This window comes from Lagopus muta, chromosome 10, assembly GCF_023343835.1.
Source record: "Lagopus muta isolate bLagMut1 chromosome 10, bLagMut1 primary, whole genome shotgun sequence".
Lineage (NCBI taxonomy): Eukaryota > Metazoa > Chordata > Aves > Galliformes > Phasianidae > Lagopus > Lagopus muta.
This window is the reverse complement of record NC_064442.1, coordinates 5,847,154-5,863,216: the sequence shown is the minus strand read 5'-3', so window position 1 is coordinate 5,863,216 and position 16,063 is coordinate 5,847,154. Positions and strand designations below refer to the sequence as shown.

Genomic DNA, 16,063 nt, shown 5'->3' with positions numbered 1-16,063 from the left:
GATAAAGCTAAATCTGGCTGTGAGCCTCTGCTTAAGCTGCTGAGGTTTCCTGAGACAGGAGGAGGCAAAGAGTGACATTGCAAGATAGAAGCCATCTGAAGTGTCAAGGAGCATCCCGTGATTCAGGAGTGGTTGTGAAGTCCCTGGTTTGGTACGGAGGAGGCAGGGATGGAGATGAAGGCCCAGGACTGCTGAAGTCAGCTGTTGTATGGAGGGGCCTGGGCCACGGTACTGATCGCTGTTAGCAAACCTTCTTTTTTTGAATAAAAATACGAGAAATGAAACAGATGTGCAGTTGTGATGTATTGATGGGGTAAGACTGTAAAACACCCTCGCCAGTTAAATAGGGAGAAAAGGGAAGAGAAGGGACCTGTGGCAGGTACAAGGCTATTTGTGTGCTGCACTTGTGGCCAATCCAAATCCCTGCTGGGAGTGTGTTGTGCCTTCTGTCTGCAGCAGATAGCTGGGACTCAGCTTTACCAACCTTGGCCCCTGCCACTGGACCGCTTTAGAGCCTGTTTCGTGTAGGAGAGTTTGGGGACTGGGCTGCTGCTTGCTGGATAACTTCACGCCCTGTCAAGGCTCGTCCAAAGCTCAAGGAATGAGCCTGTCATTACAGACCCTGAAGCAGGGCTTGGGCAAGCTGAATGAGGACCCTCCTGAAGGTTTAGCTTGGCTCATCGTGCTGTGATGGAACAAAGGTAGGTACTCACATATATTGATGTGAGTGTGGCTCTCTCAGGGGATGTCTTGCTCATTACCTTGCACTGTTACAGGGTATTGCTCTGGTGGTCCTTTGCACCATCTATACAGATCTTAATAGAGAGAGATGCTGTCTTTTTGAGCATCACTTCTTTAAAAAAAAAAAAAAAAAAAAAAAAAAGAACCCAATTTTGTGCCAGAGAAGATTGAAACTATGGAAATTAAAGCTTGAAGCTTTGAGATGGGATGACAGGTGTGTGGTTTGCTCCAGAGTGCCCTTCAGCATCAAGAGGTAAAACCAAGTGTGTGATCTCCGGTGTGGTGCTTTGTTAACCACACACTGTTCCACCCATTTGGTGTCCCTATCCTTTTCCTTGTTGAATTACTCACGTTTCACAAGTGCTTTGTGAACGCAGTACCTGCCCAGCTGCAGGACCATTGAGAGGAGCAGATGCCATGAGCAGGCTAATCTTGTGTGTGACATCCTGGGATGGCTCAAATCCCAGCTCCATGTCAGGTCACCTCACTGTGGATATTATGGCGCTTCCAGCTTCAGCTCCAGACTGGAGAGCCCACCACAATCGGGTAATGGACTCCATGCATTATTTTTCACTGCCCAGATGATTACTCATCACCTATTTTTGTAAAGAAATGACTGAGAAAGGCTCTGAACAGAGGTCTGAATGATAACCAAAAAATCATCATCCTCTCAAGAGGATGAACTTCTCCCTCAGTATTAGCAATATCAAGGCATTGGGCAATAAGCTCCTTTTCCAGCTGGGAATCGCTCCCGTTTGGCTCCGTTCGATTCACGAGCAAAGCTGTCACATGCCAATTGCACTCATAATCCAGCTGAAGGCAAAGGCATTTAGTTGCTTAACAGCATTTCCAAGCAATTTTAAGAGCAGTTCTGTGGGAATCGCAGTCAGCTCCCACTAAACCCTTCCCACACTGGTGCTCTCGCAACTCAGTGCATGAGCTGAGCACCATGGGTGGAAATATCTCCCATTTGACATGGGCATTCCTAGCACTCATCTCTTTAAACAGCTCTTTAAGAAGGAGCACAAGGCAGAAGAGTGGCCCTATAAATAAAATGAATGGTGTTAATAATAAAACTAATAATAAAATGAAATATAAACAATGTACTTGTTTTATAGCTTGGGATGGGAACCCAGATCTCCTTTAAGACTGCGCAGGTGCTGAGTTTACTACTCCTGTGCTCCAAACAGGACTGAGCTGTATCTGTTACATTGCATCAATGACCAAAAAAAAAAAAAATACAGAGATTGAGCAAGGATTAAGCACTGGGAAAAACAGCACTGCCAAACACCTAAAGCCATCCAGATCTTCCCCAAAGCTCCTGGCCAGAAGAAGCCATCTAGTGCTGCTGGAGGAGCGCAGCCAGCGGCACAAGCTAAGCCCGGCTATGTTGAAATGGTGGCAGGCCATCTGATGCCAATCCTGTGCTTCTTGTGAACCAACCCCTCCAGGCGTTGTGACACAGCCCCAGCTGTTTGCTGCTTTGGTTGCCTGGAGAGATCCCTCCAGCGAGCGCCAATGAAGCACTCCGTGTTCTTGCACGGCCTGTGCAGCAAAGGTTAAAGCACATTATAGGAGTGCAATGGGCTTTGTAACGAGCACTTGGGAAAGCCTAACAAATGGCTTTCTAGAAAATGTTGCAATTTAGGTTTCAGCAGGAACCACAGAGCAAGGAAAATATTATTCTTGGACCATCAGTCTTGCAGTGTCTTCTGTACAGGTTCCAGTGAGCTTGCTTAGCTGCTCTCATGTCTGCAAATGACTTTGGATGGGAGGTTGCTTGAAAAGAGGAGCAGTGGCACGCTCTGCTCCTGGACTGCACGTCAGTGTTCCATATGGGTGCAGAGCCAAAGCATATGGACCTGCATCTGTTAGGCAGGCCTGGCCTGGCCCCATGGATGGTTTGTAAAGCGCGTAGATTCATCCAGATTTGGGCTTCCTCCAAAGCAAGAAGCGAGCCAATGACTCAAATATTGTGTAAAGCCATTGAAACTAATGGCACTAAACAACAGCCATTTGTCTCCAGTTTCGTTTTACTTGCTGTAAAATAACAAGTTAGTTAGAGGGGTGGGTGAATGTTGTGTTGTGGATGGAAGCTTTGAAGGAAGCGTGGTTAAAAGAAAACAAAACAAAAATCATCAAATTACTGCAATATATTATTCCCCAGAAGGGAGGCTGTGTCCTTCAACTTCATAACGTGGTATTTACACTCCATCTGTGATCAGATTTAGAGATTTGCATGCACAATTTAGGAAACTTTCAATGGCAAACATAAGGAAGCTGAAGAAAAGATTTTTGAAGTTCTTCCACAGCGAAGACAATTGTCAGAAAAATTACCTTGTCAATACAAACCACGAGCTTTGGACTTGGATTTTTTTTCTATTTAAAATGGATTGCATGCCCCCAAGGATGCTGGGTGCTGGCATGCTGTGCTGTTCCTTGCATTGGGAAGGCAGTGTGTGCTGGGACACAACCTGAAGGCCAGAGCCTGGCAATGCTGCTTCACTCGCCCCCTCTAAGGGCACATCCCTGTGCCCAAGGCCAGAGATCAGCAGCTCTGCTGCAGGCACGGTGCTGGAGGACTTGTGAACGTTCCATGGAATGCCGTGGGATGCGCGATGAAAGCCGTGGGCAGGCAGTCTGACCGCCAAGGAGACGTGCTATTGTGTCAGCCCCTGGGAGAGTTCATAGCAGCTAGAAAAACCTCTCTCCACTAAAGGAATTAATTACCATGCATGTTAGCTCTGTGGTTTGGGGAAATTACTGTGGCCTGATTTCCTTCAGCGCTTTTATTCCTGGCTGGAGACCAGGGGAGTTGTTGAGGTTGCTGACTTAAGACACCATCACAAATGCCTTGAAACGACGGGGCGGGCATTATGGTGTGTAACCTGTGGGGCTCAGCTGCCTCGAGCACAGCCTTCAGGGCATTTTCCTGGTGCTTTTATGAGAAGGGCAGGTTTATGTGCATGCCAGCCCGCTCTTAGAATGTCCAGGAGAGAGCAGAAAGGCTGCAATTCCTTGGCTGGGGAAGCCAGGCAGCTCTGAACATCTCATGGTTTATTTTTGGAAGAAGTCATTCTGGTAACTGCACATGTGAAATGGAATGCAATTAGGGATGGAGAGAAGGTGTTATGTGTGTGGTGGAACAGCGGCCGCTTCCCAGCCAAAGGGATGGAAATGGGGAGCGATGGGGCAGAGCTGCGGTGGTGCTCTGTTCTGTGTGTTCAGTGTGGATGGAAACACTCACATCTGTGATGGGTCTTTTATGGTCCTCCCAAGGTTTTAATTAAAAAAGCAATAAAAGCACAGCTATAGGAAACCGGGATGTTTTTATAATCATCTGCTATAAATTTTGTGGTTTTTTGTTGGGGGGGGAGAAAAATCAAAGAACAATGGTTTGTATGGAGGTGTCAGAGCACTGAGTTCAGATGCAAAAACAAACCATTTCAGAAAGGTTTTGCTGTTGGGATGCAGCAGTAAGTGCAGGGAGCTCTGAGCCAAGCGGCTGCTCAGCACCGGGCACATCTGGCACAGGGATGTCAGGAATGGGAGCACCGGGTGTGGGGTGTTGGGTTTGGGCTGGGATGGTCCCAGCACGGCTCATAGGATATCAGCAGGAATATCTGTGGTGATGCAGCACGGCGTGTTTGGTGACAGATGGCTCAAAATGCTTCCTGCAGCACCTGTTGCAAAGGCAGTGTGACCGCGGGTGGGAAATGAATGCTGCTGTGTGATGGATGGGAGGTAATGATGCCCAGAGCGGATGCTGCGGGGCATGCAGGCATTATGAATTTGGGGCAGGACATGTCTACAGAAAGGTTTGTCACCTACTGCACAACCAACTCCTGGCTCCACAGAGGAGCGCCCAAAAATCAGACCATATGATACCAAGATCCATCTAGAGACAAACACTGAATACCCCTTCTTCATGCCATTGCATATGCACAGAGGAGGGAGAACCTTTGGGAGTGGGAGAACCCACCACTCTGCTGCCTTCAGACCTGACATTTGCCTGCACACTCAGCCATCCTTTTGCAGGAGATGGACCAGTAACGCCCCAAAATGCTCCCTGTTGTTGGGGCAGACAGTTGGGGTGGGTGTTCTCCCTGCCCTCCAGGTGCACTCAATGAAAGCCCACTGCAAGTAGCCCCCGAGGACCCACGCGTGCTGAGCTTAAAATGGAGATTAGCTTCTAAAACTTAAGGAGAATCTCTGCGAAAACAGAGGCCCAAGGATAAAACAACAACTGTTAAAAAAATAGAAAGAAGAAAGAAAAAAGCCTGTTGAATACCCATCCAATTAGGGCTTCCAACCGATCCTCATTAAACATCCGCTCCTGACATTTGACAGTGGAGTTTAGATGAGAGCTGTGAAAAAATCCCCTTGAAAAGGCTGACTGACGTTTTGCAGAGAAGTGTTTTCATAGGAACGCTAATAGTTTACAAACCCCAAGCTTTCAGCCAACCATGACAAAAAACCCTTCTGGGCACGGCACTGGGGTAAGGTGACCAACTCCTCGTGGTGATGTGCACAGGCAGCCCCCGGCCGTGGCTCCCCACACGTAAGGTCTTTGAAAAGGAGCATTTAATAAGATACAGAAGCTGGATTTTTTGGCTGAGCTGAATATGGAATCGCCATGGCAACCTTTCTTCGGAGGTGATCCCAGTCAGGTAGCAACAGCAGCAATGAGCAAAAGGTCAGCCCCGCAGGGGAAGATGGGCACTGATGAAGCGCTTTAACAAGACCCGGAGGAGGTGGCATCTCAAAGCCACCCAAAGGGCTCGGACACATCCTAGAAGGTGGAGAATTCAGAGCACAGCACTCATGCGGGATGCTCCCCCACCAAGGAGAAGGCATGGCCCAGCAGTGTCACTCCTGCAAGGGCAAAGAGAGCCGTGAGACCATGGAGATCCACCACTGGGCACCCTGTGCTGCTGGGGAGGAGCTGGAAAATCCTTTGCAAATGTGCCTGGACCCAAGGGAAAGCAATAGGTGTGGGAAGAAAACCATCTGAACTGTCATCTAAGGCCAATTGCAAACTGATCTGGGATTTGCACTTCCAAATGCCCCCAGGTTCTCCAAGGAACATCCTCATACAAAGTGCTCGGTGTGATCTATGACAGTGCCCCTCTGCTGTTATCCTCACACCACAAAGGAAAGAGATGAAGAGGTTTTGCCATAATTTCCACAGCTAAAGCTGGGCACCTGAAAACACAGCTTGGTGCTTAACAGTGTGGCCAACCACTTAAACACTGCTTTTGGGGCATTGCTGGGTCAGAATGGGTTGGTGTAAGAGGCTCTGGGAGGACCAGGGAACAACTGAGTGGCAGGTCCAGAGACAAAACATGGCTAAAACTCTCATTGCAATAAGGTTTAGCAGCAATGGTGAACACAGAGTGGGTGATGTGGGAAACGTCACTAACATCAGACTGCTAAACAGGACCTTAGCATCTTGTCACAGTAATTAATGCTGGCAGATGGACCTGCTGCCTCTCCCAGCTGTGGCACGTTCCTGCCACGTGCCCAGTGCTGGCTTTGGGGATAACCCAGGGCCCCACAGGGGCAGCTCAGACCACAAGGATGGGACTGGTGGGGGTGCATCTCTGCTGGGAAGGAAGAGCAGGCTACGAGCTGGTAGCCCTGCAGCTCAGCCTTCCCCCCAAATCACAAAGTTATCTCAGAGTAATACCTGCGGGAATCCTCCTATATGCCATCTATTTTTAATTTTGTTATTTTTCACCACTTCTCACGGTCTTTTTATTTTTCCCAAGCCTTTTGCCTGTAACCACAAGGGCCAGAAGCTCGCAGCCTTTGTTGTATGCATGAAAGCGGAGCATCTCAAATAATCTTGAGTTCAAGAGCTGTGGCTTCAAAACCTCAACATGTCATATGACCAGGGAAAAAATACGGTGTGAGCTTCCATAGCAGCTCTCCCCATCCCTGCAGCGCTCAATGCTCACCCACAGCTCCCAGCCCAGAACTTACTATCATCTGCACTGTGGCTGCAGCTCTGGGTCAGGACCTTCACGCTCAGGAATAGGGGGGAAAAACCACATGGAAGTCAGCCCGAACGGGAGAGAAAGCAGAGGGTTGGGAGTTTTGGGAAGTGTGGTTTTGCTGATTTATTGCTGGGAGGAGAGAGTGGAGCTGACAGTGAGCAGAAGGCCTGCAGGTCAGCACGAAACACCTGCAGAGCCCTTCCCATCCGGCACTGTGTGGTCATTTTGTGCCTCTTCTTTCAGAAACAGGGACAAAATGAGCCGTGCTGGGTCAGCCTGCAGTCGCCGTTCCATTTGTCACCGTGGCTGCTCTAATTTGAACTAATCCCACTGCTGCTGATGGCAGGGCACTGCCTGCCTCCTGGCTGCGAGCACGCGACGGCAACAGAAAAACAGCCCCTCCTCAGCGTGGTGGGATAATATTTCATAGCGTTGCCAAAATGGACCTCGGCCATTTATTTTGACAGCTGTAGCTTTAATTATTAACGTGTCGATTTTACAGTGTGCTGGTAAATGGACTGCAAGGCGTTTCATAAAAAAGGAATGAAGCCTCGCCGTGGGCTCGCTGTAATAAAGCAGGAGGGAGGAATGGGGAAAGGCAGTGCCAAGGGACTCCTACCAGCAAGGAGATTGTGAGAAGCTCTTCCTTTGGGAAACCTTGAGAGACGTCATAACGCTGATCAGAACTTGGAGGTGGGACACATATTTACTCTTTTCCTAGGGAACGGACTGAAAACCAACCGTCAGCCCAACCAGTCCAACCATCAACCATCACCACCTTGCCCACTCACCACGTCCCCCAGTGCCCTGTCACTTGGTGGTTCACTGCAGGATGGAGAGGAGCTGTGAGCAGGACAAGCAGTGCTGTTCCACGCCTCCACACTTCCAATCCCATCCCACTCACCAGACAGGGAAAGAACATCTCTGCCCTTCAGAGAACGGCGATGTCTCAGTCTTTGCTTTCCTTGGGGATGGAGATGAAAGCTTTCACAGAGTTTTCACAGAGGAGAAACTGCACAGACACACATGCAGTGGGATTTAGAAAGACGAAAAGCTTTCAGTCCTGCCAACGGTTGCTGTGCTGCTGAAATGCTCCCCTGGAATTGCAGTTTGGATGTACCGTGCCTTCGTGCCCCTCCATGAAGCAGATGGCTTTGCTATGGGAACTGAACATTTCATCAGAAGTAGATTTAATGGGAAAATATTCCTGGTTCTCCTGGGCAGGCCTTGAAACTGGTGTGAACTTGAAGATAATTTTGCATCTCTGCTGCAGTTCTCTGTTTTCCAAAGGAGGAGAACAACAGCAGCCCACCTCGTTACAGCTCTTGGAGAGAAATTGCTGGAGAACTTTAACTAAAACCTCACAGCTACAGCAGGAAGCGTTTGGGGTCTTACCATTCTCTGTGAGGTTGGGTTTGCTCTGTAACTGAGGCGTGATTAATCGGTGCCCATCGTGCAGGCTGTCCCAGGGAAGCCGCAATCATTCCTTCAGTATTAGTCCGAGGGGACCCATCGCTTCAGAGGTGGTTTTAAAGAGAGATGTGAAATGAGCTGAGACTTAACACTTGCATATCGGGTGCGGATAGGTTCACAAACTGAACTGTTGTTTCGGGGCAGGCTGATCCCTGCAGGGTGTGCTCCTATGGGTGGGTAAAAACACAGCAAGTGGGCAGGGATTGTGCATACAAGTGTATGATGTGCTGAGATAACCCTGCTCTGGGGATTGTGTTCTGCCTGTGACATCTCCCTACGCATGGGATCTCCCACTGCCTCCTCCCAGCGTGGCCAAATAGAGCTGAAGTCCCTCCAGGTGATCCCCATGTGGAATGGACACACATGACTGCAGAGGAGACTGGGCCCAGCCTTTTGCAAAGAGGCTTAGGAGCAGTGGGGGATGATTGCTATCATTAATGTCAGGAAGCAAGCGAACAGAGAACTCTACATTCAGTATTTTGACAAAAGCCACGGGGTCTCTATTTGCACTCAAGTTCTACAAAATGCTCTGCAGCGAGGCTTGAAACAACAAGGTAGAATGTTTATGGCACTAATAACTTCTTTAGTTAATGTCAAGGCAGGTGAAGAGGGTTTCTTGCACTTGATCCCTTGTTAAAGCTTCGGCAGTGCTAAATGCTGGGAAGGAGCAAGTTGCACAGAAGGAAGGTTGCACACTTTGTGTTTGTAATTAGAGAGGGCCGCTAATTGCACAGAGCTGGCACCGGACTGCTGGTGTCCTGGCTCATAACCTGCACACAGCCTGAAATCCAGTGTCAAACCTCTGGATCTCACCAATCATAGAATGATAAAGGTTGAAAAAGCCCATAAAACCACTCAGTCCGCCTGCTGATCCACCCCCACCATGCCCACTGCCCACGTCCCTCAGTGCCACATCCCCACGGTTCCTGCACACCTCCAGGGACAGTGACTGCACCACCTCCCTGTGCAGCTGTGCCACTGCATCACTGCTCTCTCTGACAAGAAATTGTTCCTAATATCCAACCTGAATAATACCCTAATATCCAGTTGTGCAGTTTTAAGCCTGGGAAATGTAGGCCACTGATCTTCAGTCTGATCTAGCCAGAGTCACGTCTCAGTGTAAAGGTATCTATGGACACAGCTTTGTCTATTTTTGCCTTACAGGAAGGTAACAAAAGGAATTTTATCATTCCTGCTATCTTTCTAGTATGTAGAACAGGGTCAGCAAAAATAAACCCAAACCCTGGCAGGTTCTTTTTGTGAATAAAGGAATACGCAGGGTGTTTCATATGCCTTATCCATCTTTTTTAACCAAAGTGCCAATTCCACTGATCCCTTCAGACTTCATCTTCACTGCATCCATCACATCACTTCAATACTCGGAGTATCTTTAGCTATGAGAAATATGAATAAAAGCAGCTGGATTTTGTCGGTAAGGTAAAAGAAAAAGCCCTCACAAGCCTGCAAGGTAGGGAGGATGTTTAAAACAACACATGTCAATTCAACAAGCCAAATGAGGACAGGCATTAGAGACACAGCAAGGCTGCACTGAGCATCGTTTTGGGGTCCCATATATGAATGCAAGACATTGCATAGACCACATCTCATTGCTGTGAAATCTCAGCTGATGTGCAGACAGTTTTCTCACCTCCTGTGGCTCCGGGCTGCTGCTGTTGCTTTGAGTTCTTTCCTTGCAATGAGTGCTCCCAGCAGTGCTGGGAAAACTCATAGCAGCAGTGGCTGCAGCCCGCACTGTGGCTGTGTGTGTAGTAATGTGCACATATATACTGGTGGTGATGCTATCCTTGTATTGCTGCAGGGAGGGCAAAAGAAAAGAAACAAAATGAAGTGTCCACATTGTGAGAATACGACAAGCGCTCATCAGCCAGGCACTGGCTGCACACTAAATCCACCTCCCCCTGTCCTTCAGCACACCTCAGCTGGATTTGGGCAGGAGCCCTCCAGAAGTGCTCAGCTGAAGCCTAATGCAGGCTGGAAGTCCTCTGGGCACTCTGCAGTCCCACACCGACAGATGAAAGCTGGCCATCAGAACATGCCAAAGAGCTGGGTGGGTCCATAGGGTGAGATGATGTACAGCACTGCCCACGGCAAGGAGCAGGGTCTGTGCTGAGCTTCATGCTGGCAAAGGCTGCAGAAATCATGAAAAACTCAAGCTGGAAGGTACCTATAAGGATCATGGAGTCCAACTCCTGGTAGAATTAATTTGTCCTCTGCACTTTCCTAGCTCCATCCCAGCAGGGCTTCCCACAAGATCTGCTTTGCTCTGTGCTGAATAGGAGCAGCTGCACATAAGGGCTCTCTGACTATGCACACTATGCATTTTTTTGGGAGTGGTCAAAGAAGTGGAGTGAAAAACTCAGTGCTGCAAAGGCCTCCGTGGCTGACACCTTGTTATTTGTATTCTGCATGCAAGTTTTCTATGTTTGCACGCATTTACATTAAAGTTTAATAAGCTTCATTGAGGTATTTTCAGGTTCTGCAGAAAAACAAAATGCCACCGGAAGCCTCAGACTCTGGGTTCCTAATGTCCTTGTTCAGATTTCAGCTTTTTAGATGGTACATCAAAAAGGAACATAATGAAGCTGCTATTATTACTAATGTCTTCCCCATTATCCGAGTTGCAGGGAACAATTAAATGGCATCAATGACGTGCTGCTACGCTTGGGTACACCACCAGGCTGCAGCATGATTCACCTCCTATCTGCTCCTGCTCTTCCCCACCTGCTCTCTGTCAGCAGACAGAGCACTGCAGCTCTGCTTCCAGCAAAACTCAGTGAAAACTTCAAATATTTGGAGCTCCTTTCAGAAAAATAAAATAAAACGTGTGCTGAAAGCATCACCCCCTGGGGGAATTTGCCCCCTAACAGCAGCAGCCCCTTGGTGCCTCCAGTGTGGGGCAAATTGCACAGCAGCTCTCCACGATGCTGAGAACTCAGTATCAGCCTTGAAGTTAAAAAGCTGAAATTCAATCAGTCTACAAAACTCAGAACCTTACAGCTCACACCTACACCTCTGCAAGCTCTGTTTTCGATTTGCAGCCTTATTCCTCCACCTGGGTCTGAATGGCGAGGAGTAGGATGGGAGAGGCTCCTGACCAAGGAGGGCAGCTGGAGGGCATTGGGTCGTTGATGGGATGCTGCTCAGGGCCCAAAAGTTATAAAGGGCACAAGTAGAGGGCTCAGTGCAGGTGGTGCAGTCACTTGTTTGTTAGGGGCTTGCTCGTGGATCTCCAGCGATTTCCCAGGGACAGGTAGGAAAAGACTGGAGTTTTTTTTTTTCCTATTTATTTAGGGGATGAGATGTCTGAAAACTGAACTTTGATGTGGGCAGTGCTTGAGCTGTCTGTGATTTCCTGTAGCAGCAGTGTGGGATGTGAGGGTGGGCAGGAGATCTGTATTTGGTCTTTAGTTTGCATCTGCTGCTAGTAGTATCTGAAACATACGATGCTCAGAGGTTGTGAGCCTGAGTGTGGCAATGGCAATTTGGAGAGTGAGAGCAGGGTGTGTTAGAGCAGTGTTTTTGTATGGCAATAGGCCTGTGCTATGCTATTGTAGGCTTTATTGCAGGCAGGGTGGGGAATTGATACATCTGAAGTGTGTTCTGTATTTGACATCTAATGTGGTGTTGTGAGCTGTCTTGTGTGCGTGTGGGTATTTGCTCTCACAAAAAGCTCCTGCTTGTTTGCTTTCTTGCTAATGAGATATTCTCACTCATTTCTTTGTTACGCCAGCTCTCATTTAGAGCTCTTTGACACGAGCAACCATTTTTCTGTGAAAGGCTGAGATCATATGGCAGGATTATGAATTTACTCCTGAAACGTCCCATTAATAAATGATAAAGTGTTTATAAATATGCAAAATAGATTATTAGTCAATTCCACAAAATCTCGGCTACAGGAGCATAAAAGTGTGCCCTGCAGCTTGTATATCTATTATAAAAAAGAGGAAGAAACTATAAAGAAATCCAGGCTCCCTTTCTAACTTCCGAGCAGCAAGTGCTGAATAATTTACTTCTGATAGTGATTACGTTAAAAGCAAATCATTTGTTTCCTTGAACAGCTGCAAACAATGTGTTGTAAATATGTGATTTTAAAAATGGTGTGCATACACGGAGGGACAAAGGAAGTTGTTCATTTGAACAGCTCATTAAATAGCAGCTCTTCAGCACGGGGCTCCCCCAGTCCATGGGCATCCCAAGAGGTACCATTGCTTTCTTTAAGCTTAGCAGGCTTTGGGAATGCTAATCCTGCTTAAACAGACCTGACTTCAACAACAGGAGCTCAGAGTGGAGGCTTGAGTGAAGTCCTATTTAATTTGGTTGCTGTCAAGGCAAAGCATGAGCCATGTCTGCTGTTCTATGGAGGCCCATCCCTGGCAGCTGGTGGTTACAGCAATGGTTTGGCAGTTGCTCTAAAAGAACCCGCCATATCTCTCTTTTGCTGTGACTTTATGAGGGCATTGCTAGCCCATAACTGTTGGGCATGGCAAGGAGGAATTCAGGGCTTTTGTGGCCAAGCGCCGGTGGCAAGGAGGGCGGAAGGGCAGGGACCCCCTCATCCATTTCCTGGCACTGACAGCATTTGCTCACCGTCAACACCTTGAAGTGGTCTGACCTCCTTAGAGAACAAGAGGTACTTTGAAAGCCTCTTTTTCCTGTTTACCTGAGAAATAACACTGGTGGGCTCCGTGCCTTTAGGAGTCCTTAAGCGAGGAATGGGATGGAGCCAGGTGATGGCAGACACTGCCCAGAAGGCACTGCTGAGACAATGCTGCTGACAGCCAGGCAGAAATGAAGTGGGGAAATGTCAAATGTTCTTGACCCGAGCTAAACCTTCACGAATTGAGGGCAGGAGACGAGAGAAATGTCTGTAAAGAAGAGCTGCTTTCCAGCTAAATATATTTGTACCAGGGCAGAGGCGATCTGGAAACTGATGGCAGCAGGGGGGAACAGCTTGGGGGTGTGAGGGCTTTACAAGTGATGTCTTGAGGAGCTGAAGATGATTTGAAGTGTTTTATTCATCTTTGCTTATCAGCAGCACTGTGCTCACTCTGAGTTGGCATCAGGGCTGATGAGGAACAGCCACATCAACCCAGACTGCTTTGTATCTCCTCTAACAGACACAGGGCAGCACAAACACATGCATTACCTGGCATGAAATACAGCCATGTTCAATCTTTCTGTACTGCAGCTGTTTGATTTCGGTGGTTTCACCCCCCAGGGCTGGAAGGAGGAATCCTAATTCAAAGTCCATGGGCACCTATGTGGCACCATCTTCCCATCAGGTTGTTGGCTTAGAGAAAGTTTTGAGGCTTTTCCTTCCTATCCTGCTGCTAGCTTTATGCCTATTAGGACGTGGAGAACTGTATCTGAAATGGTAAGGCTGTTTGCTTTTTAGCTTTAACAGCAACGGTCACTCGTTCCGTACTGTTGTTTTTTCATCAGATGGAAGTGCTGCTTTGAATTAAACTCAGCTCATTGAACATGCCCTGAGCAAACCATCGTTAGAAAAGCAAAGCAAGTGGGAACCTGGTTGGTTGAGCTCAGAGGAGCAAGTGTCTGCTGGAGACGAAGGCTAGGAGAGTTTCTGGTCTCTTAGAAATTGGTAATTGCCAGCTGATGGGGAGATCAACTGTCTTCAATGATGTTTCTGTGCAGCCTGGTTACAGACTACTTGGTCTTAAGCAATTAGAGCCGTTTCTGCTTCATACTCTAATAGAGCTCGTTGTCAGGCGTAATTCAAATTATCTCAGTGCTAAGCTAATGTCTCTTTGATAGCACTTGCCAAACATCACTGACAATTTTGTACTTTTAAGTATCAAGGCATCCAAAGATCACTGACAGACACAGGAGGGGCACCCCTCCCTTCTCCAGCATTATAAGTATGTATTGAGTTAACCTCACGCTTTTGGGTACAGACAGTGGCTGCCAGTGAGAGCAGTACCTTGTATGAAGGTAGCAACACCATGTCCAGTAAAGGAAAGGACGTGTTATACCTTGGTCTGTGCAGAACTCTACCAGAAATCAAAATAACCTGTTAAGAGGACCCATTTAAAATATATATATGTGAGGATGTCTTGTAGCTTCAAGTTTCTTCCATGTCAAAATTCAGAGAGGCTAAAATGAGCATCCCCTTTCTGCCCAGAGCCCCAGCTGCAATCATCTTTATCCAACTCCAGCTTTTCAGCCCTTAGCTAAGAAATTACACCAGATTTTTGGTCATTTATCTCCCACTTGAGTTCTCATCAGAAAAGCAAGTGTGTACAGATTGCAGCTGCTGCTTTTCATTTGATCTTCCCTTCTGCAGTGTGCACTAAATGAGGGAGTTAGTCCTGTTTGAGCATGGCTGGGTTAGGCTGGTGCTCCTCTCCGTGGGTCAAACTGCCTATGAACACCAGCTTTGCACAACAGCTGGCTCGTGGCTGAGGCCTGATTACATTTTGATAAGCACATTGAACTGGATTTAACTTCACTTTGGCAGGATGTCATTCAAAAGGCACTGGCTGGTTGGCGGCTGCCCTTCGTCTATAGCACTGAATTAGTCTGGCTATTAAAATAAGGCATGAAAACATCAAGGCAGGAGCAATTCTGGAATGTGGGAAGAGGCAGAACTGACTCATGCAAGGGGCACTGGATCAGACAGTCCCATAACTAGCAGCCCCTCCTCACTTTATATAACATAGTGCAAGAGGAGAAGCCTTCAGAGGACTCGCTCACAGTCCTAAAATGAGCATTAAGTCCCCACGTGCCTCGCTGCCCCGATGCTTGTCTCTAGCTCTTCAGCATCTCGTGTGCCCTAAAAGCCACAAGGCAGAATTGTTTCAGATTGGGAACAGGGGCACAGGACCCAGCCTGCCCACTGCTGCCATGCAGTCTGGCCACCCCGGGGAGGGGGCACGGCTCGGTTCACTCCACTTGTCTCACAGCCTGGGACAACAGGGCTGCAGTTTGTGGGCTTGATGCTACTTAACAAGGCGGGAACCAGCAGTACTGATATCTTCACTATTGCAGAGATGTTTGCTTTTTGAATCCAGGTGTCAATCTAGTGTATTGATAGGGAGTTTGTGTGACTAAATGTATTTCTCTTCTGTGCTGTCACAACCAGTTTCTCTCCTTGTCACGCTCTGGTTCAGGCTCACTGTACAAAGGGACGTGCAGCTCTCTGTACCAAGGCAGTGTGCAAGGCACTGTGAAGATCAGTGCACTTCAACAAATGACAAACCCCTTCCCACCCCTTCCCTAAGCACAACAGCACAAGGAGAGGTTTCAAGAACATGTTTAATGATGGCAGTTTCCACTGAAACATGAGATGTCCATTCAAACTTGTCTTACCAATTTTTCTTATATAAAAAAAAACAACTTTTGGTCACAACAACAAATTCTCTTAAAACACTTTTAAACAAAGTTCAAGCAATTGCACAAAACAAAATGCATGGTCCTGATAACTCCTCACACAAAGACTGCAGCAGCAGAAACTCATCTAACAAAAGGAAAAAACCTTAATGAAAACCATAGTGTGCCACCCTGCAGAGATTATGCCACATACAGTGCTTTAGAGGGAGCAGTAATGAACAAAATGTTCAAATGCATTAGCAATTAAGTGTTCATTAGACTTCTACAAGTCGTTTGGAGCTTAGGATAAGCACTGACCTGTGTACAAGTTAGCGTGCTGAACAAGTGTCTGCAGTGTCTGCAGTCATCTCCACATCTTCCAGGGAAGGGGAAGATGCTACCTGTGCATTTCTGCCTTAATCCTGCAGGCAAACATGGCACGCTGACTTCTGCAGTTGGAGTAACAAAGCTGTGATTCTGTGCAGGGTTTTCCTCCGCAG

At 47.7% G+C, this 16,063-nt stretch overlaps 1 long non-coding RNA gene across 1 annotated transcript; it reads left to right on the top strand.

The window, feature by feature from the left end:
- The first annotated feature begins 11,429 nt into the window (after window positions 1-11,429).
- LOC125698193 (uncharacterized) lies at window positions 11,430-15,590 on the top strand. The gene is made up of 2 exons (XR_007379105.1): window positions 11,430-11,484; window positions 13,677-15,590. It is a non-coding gene; the product is annotated as an uncharacterized LOC125698193 (long non-coding RNA).
- Window positions 15,591-16,063: the final 473 nt, after the last annotated feature.